At 46.7% G+C, this 5,142-nt stretch overlaps 4 non-coding genes across 4 annotated transcripts; 1 reads left to right on the top strand and 3 right to left on the bottom strand.

The window, feature by feature from the left end:
- Window positions 1-1,152: 1,152 nt before the first annotated feature.
- Trnas-cga (transfer RNA serine (anticodon CGA)) lies at window positions 1,153-1,229 on the bottom strand. The gene has a single exon. It is a non-coding gene; the product is annotated as a tRNA-Ser (tRNA).
- Window positions 1,230-1,453: 224 nt separating this feature from the next.
- Window positions 1,454-1,530, bottom strand: Trnas-cga (transfer RNA serine (anticodon CGA)). The gene has a single exon. It is a non-coding gene; the product is annotated as a tRNA-Ser (tRNA).
- A 224-nt stretch (window positions 1,531-1,754) lies between these two features.
- Trnas-cga (transfer RNA serine (anticodon CGA)) lies at window positions 1,755-1,831 on the bottom strand. Its single transcript has one exon. It is a non-coding gene; the product is annotated as a tRNA-Ser (tRNA).
- Window positions 1,832-2,291: 460 nt separating this feature from the next.
- Window positions 2,292-2,368, top strand: Trnas-cga (transfer RNA serine (anticodon CGA)). Its single transcript has one exon. It is a non-coding gene; the product is annotated as a tRNA-Ser (tRNA).
- Window positions 2,369-5,142: the final 2,774 nt, after the last annotated feature.

Here is a 5,142-nt window from a genome sequence, read left to right as displayed (position 1 = left end):
TTATAGGAAGTCTACCCACACTGACTTGTATCTGCGAGCTGATAGTTGTCACCATCCAGCTCAGCGTGAAGGAGTACTTCGCACCTTGGTTCACAGGGCCCACGTTATCTCAGGCCCTGAAAGTTTGGCAGCTGAGCTATCACATCTCGAAGTCACCTTTCGTCAGAATGGTTAATGAGAGGCACATCAAACGTGCGTTGTGCCATCAGCCTTCTGTGCAACGGGTGGGTGACGATAGCAACGAAGTGGCACCTAAGTCTACGGCCTTTTTGCCTTACGCAGGAAGCATTTCCAACAGGATTGGCCGTATTTTGCGGAAATACGATGTGAAATGTGTTTTTCGACCACCTTCTAAGATTAAGGCCCTGTTGGCGTCCGTAAAAGATGATCTTGGTTTGAGTAAGGCTGGGGTCTATCGTATTCCTTGCAGTTGTGGCATGTCATATATTGGTCAATCAGGACTGTAAGACCGGTGTATTGAACATAAGCGTCACACACGCTTACAACAGCCGAGCAAATCCGCTATTGCAGAACATTACCTTGACACCGGTCATCCTATGGAATAAAACAACACGGAGATTCTGGCTTGTACGTCCAGCTATTGGGATAGTGTTATTAAGGAAGCTGCTGAAATCAGACTATCAAGCAACCTTATTAACAGAGATTGTGGATTTTTTAAAATGCTGCTTGGAATCCGGCTCCGTCTCTCATAACAAAAACAGAGGGACAGAATTAGTGCTACCTCACCTGTTGATTAATAGTAACTATCGATATTTCTGATCTTGGTTATCTTTGGTTGTGTTGACACTTGTTCTGTGTGTGGTGTGTTCTTTGTTTCTCCTCTGTGAACCGAGGTATTAAATTTGCTTGTACATTTCTTATTCCTTGCATTTGTGCCATGAGAATGGCAGGGTGTGCTCCTGTCGAAATATCGACGGTGTTCGACGACGTCACCCGGCAGTAAACCCGTAAGTTATTTGAACATTCAATTCGCCGGGAAAAGTCAAGGTCTCAGTAACGTACATGTTTCTTTATGAGGTATCATGATTCACCTGGCTACTATTAATTTCTATACAGACTGTGAAATCAGAATGAGATTTTCACTCTGCAGCGGAGTGTGCGCTGATATGAAACTTCCTGGCGGATTAAAACTGCGTGCCCGACCGAGACTCGAACTCGGGACCTTTGCCTTTCGCGGGCAAGTGCTCTACCAACTGAGCTACCGAAGCACGACTCACGCCCGGTACTCACAGCTTTACTTCTGCCAGTATCTCGTCTCCTACCTTCCAAACTTTACAGAAGCTCTTCTGCGAACCTTGCAGAACTAGCACTCCTGAAAGAAAGGATACAGCGGAGACATGGCTTAGCCACAGCCTGGGGGATGTTTCCAGAATGAGATTTTCACTCTGCAGCGGAGTGTGCGCTGATATGAAACTTCCTGGCAGATTAAAACTGCGTGCCCGACCGAGACTCGAACTCGGGACCTTTGCCTTTCGCGGGCAAGTGCTCTACCAACTGAGCTACCGAAGCACGACTCACGCCCGGTACTCACAGCTTTACTTCTGCCAGTATCTCGTCTCCTACCTTCCAAACTTTACAGAAGCTCTTCTGCGAACCTTGCAGAACTAGCACTCCTGAAAGAAAGGATACAGCGGAGACATGGCTTAGCCACAGCCTGGGGGATGTTTCCAGAATGAGATTTCCACTCTGCAGCGGAGTGTGCGCTGATATGAAACTTCCTGGCAGATTAAAACTGCGTGCCCGACCGAGACTCGAACTCGGGACCTTTGCCTTTCGCGGGCAAGTGCTCTACCAACTGAGCTACCGAAGCACGACTCACGCCCGGTCCTCACAGCTTTACTTCTGCCAGTATCTCGTCTCCTACCTTCCAAACTTTACAGAAGCTCTTCTGCGAACCTTGCAGAACTAGCACTCCTGAAAGAAAGGATACAGCGGAGACATGGCTTAGCCACAGCCTGGGGGATGTTTCCAGAATGAGATTTCCACTCTGCAGCGGAGTGTGCGCTGATATGAAACTTCCTGGCAGATTAAAACTGCGTGCCCGACCGAGACTCGAACTCGGGACCTTTGCCTTTCGCGGGCAAGTGCTCTACCAACTGAATCTTATTCTGGAAACATCCCCCAGGCTGTGGCTAAGCCATATCTCCGCTGTATCCTTTCTTTCAGGAGTGCTAGTTCTGCAAGGTTCGCAGAAGAGCTTCTGTAAAGTTTGGAAGGTAGGAGACGAGATACTGGCAGAAGTAAAGCTGTGAGTACCGGGAGTGAGTCGTGCTTCGGTAGCTCAGTTGGTAGAGCACTTGCCCGCGAAAGGCAAAGGTCCCGAGTTCGAGTCTCGGTCGGGCACGCAGTTTTAATCTGCCAGGAAGTTTCAGACTGTGAAATGTCTGTCATTAAGGTTTCACAAAGTCCGCCATCCTTGGCACTCCCGGCGTGTCTCCTTCAGTGTCACAGTCACCATGGAATTCGTAGCCACGCGGCCGATGGACCACGTGGTCCAGCCGATGTGCGGCATCACGCGCTTGCTAACGAGCCACGCCTTGCCGAGTCGCCAACTCTGAACTAAGGATATTTCCAGGGTCCCATAATTCACCCGTTACCTCACACTCTGAAACATTTGATGATGTGCAGTTAATTTGGAACGGAAGTTGCGTATGAATTTTAGCTAGAAATCAATGAGCCATTACTGGTTCAGGATGACGTCTCTGGAGTCGAAAACTTAAAATTTACTACCTCTATTTCACGTAATTTGTATTAGAGCCAGCCATGACAAAACATTCCGCCTAGTGAGCAAGACATACGAAAAGCGGAAATATCCTCAGACTTCTATAAGAATGTAATAATTCCAATTACCGACAAAGCAGGTGTTGACTGGTGTGAATATGACCCAGCTATCACTTTAGACTTTAGTAACTGATGGTAGCAAAATACTAACACGGATTATTTATAGAAAATTGGAAAAACTGGTAGAAGCCGACTTCGGTGAAGATCAGTTTGGGTTTAGGAGAAATGTAGGAACACACATGGCAATACTGATCCTAAAACTTATCTAAGAACATGGCTTAAAGAAAGATACATCGACGCATATAGCATCTGTAGACTTAGAGAAAGCTTCTGACGAAGCTGACTGGAATACGCTCTTTGAAATTCTGAGGGCTACAAGGGTAAATTACAGGGAACGAAAAGTTACATACCACTTGTGCGGATACCAGACTGCAGCTGTGAGAGTCGAAGGCCATAAAAGAAAAGTAGTGGTTGAAAAGGGAGTAATGAAAAGTAGTCGAACTGAAATGAGGCGATGGTGAGAAAATTAGATTAGGAAGTAAGGCACTGAAAGCAGCAGATCAGTTGATGATGTAGCCTGGCAATGCGTTTCTGAAAAAGAGAAATTTATTAACATCGAATACAAATTTAAGTGTGTGAAAGTTTATTTCTGAAAATGTTTGTCTGGAGTGCCTCTTGCACAGTGTAGAGTAGTATGGAGAGCTGCATCGAACCAATCTTCGGACTGACAATCTTCGGACTGACAATCTTCGGACTGAAAGCAGTCGCATCGTCATCAACAACAGCAGCATTTGAAACATTACGATGAGAATTATTTACACAGTTTCATTGGTATTAACACAGTAACAGACTGACAGTCCTCTAGTAGCGAGTTACATCTGGAAACACACTAATCATTCTCTATGTGGTGTCACCGCCAGACACCACACTTGCTAGGTGGTAGCCTTTAAATCGGCCGCGGTCCATTAGTATACGTCGGACCCGCGTGTCGCCACTGTCAGTAATTGCAGACCGAGCGCCACCACACGGCAGGTCTAGAGAGACGTCCTGGCACTCGCCCCAGTTGTACAGCCGACGTTCATAGCAATGGTTCACTGACAACTACGCTCTCATTTGCCGAGACGATAGTTAGCATAGCCTTCAGCTACATTTGCTACGACCTAGCAAGGCGCCGTATTCAATTGATATTGAGATTCTATTAATGTATCATCAAGAGCGATGTTCTACAAATGTGGATTAAAGTTAGGTATTCCAGAAGCTACGTACTTTTCTTTATAGCATTCATTACGTATCCTGTTTCAGACCTCACGCCAGCCTGCGTGAGTTTAAGCGTGTGCCTTTCGGCTTCCTCTCACTGTGTCTAGGCTGTCTTGTCTAGACACAACACTCTAATAGCTAATGACAGTACATGAACAATGTAAAACGCCTACAAAAATCGGTTTCAGTCGATTCACATTATTTAAGTGCCATGTCTCATTCGTGACCACGCCATTGCCCTTGTGGAGGAACGGAAGTTGACGAAGTGCGGGATACAGTATGGCGTTCCTGAGCGCACTGTGTGGCCATAAATCGAGATACTGCAGTATCTAATAAGCGTTTAGAAATGGACTTTGGCGCGTGTAACCTCCTTAGGAGAATGAAATTGTCAACAGGTCACGACAATTTTATTTAGACGCGGTGCAACTGAAAGAGACAACTGGATTTTCCGAGTCGACGGGTTGGGTTCGGTTCGGCACGGGCCCGCCTTAGTAAACGTGCGGCCATCAAGGGAAGGCTCCGTGCTGATTATCGATTCTACCGATTAGCGCTTGCAGAAAAATCGTGAAAGGTGAAACACGATATTTTCGCCCGAATCAGTACAGTCCTCAGCGATTGTAGATGGAATACAGGCCGCAAGGTGCCCGTTTGTACCTCAGATACACTCATCATCTCTCTGTGGACGTGAGTCTATAGCAGCTGCGGACTGGACGTTTTCCCGTGGCTTAGAGTGCTTCACAGGATATGTGGCAGATGTTGCTTCCCAGTACACCCGTATTATGTGCCGTACTATGGCCTCATCAGTGCGGCAACTACTACGTTGGTGCATAAGTTCGTTGCGTTTTCTGATTTGCATGTTGGTATTCCGGATGCTTTGGGATTATTTATCGATTGCTATATTTACTTGCAATTCGTTACTGCTGTTTGAGTTTACACGTTGTTATTTGGAGATGGTGAGTGGAGTTTTGGACGCTAGAAAATGGAGTGCCACGTTTGCGACATACCCTTCTATTCCAGCTCAAAAGAGGTGACAGCAGCGGAGGCAGCCACAAACATTTGCGCTGTGCGTGGGGACGAAGCCAC

Source organism: Schistocerca serialis, chromosome 3, assembly GCF_023864345.2.
Source record: "Schistocerca serialis cubense isolate TAMUIC-IGC-003099 chromosome 3, iqSchSeri2.2, whole genome shotgun sequence".
In the NCBI taxonomy this organism is placed as follows: Eukaryota; Metazoa; Arthropoda; class Insecta; order Orthoptera; family Acrididae; genus Schistocerca; species Schistocerca serialis.
This window is presented reverse-complemented; position numbering and strand designations above follow the sequence as displayed.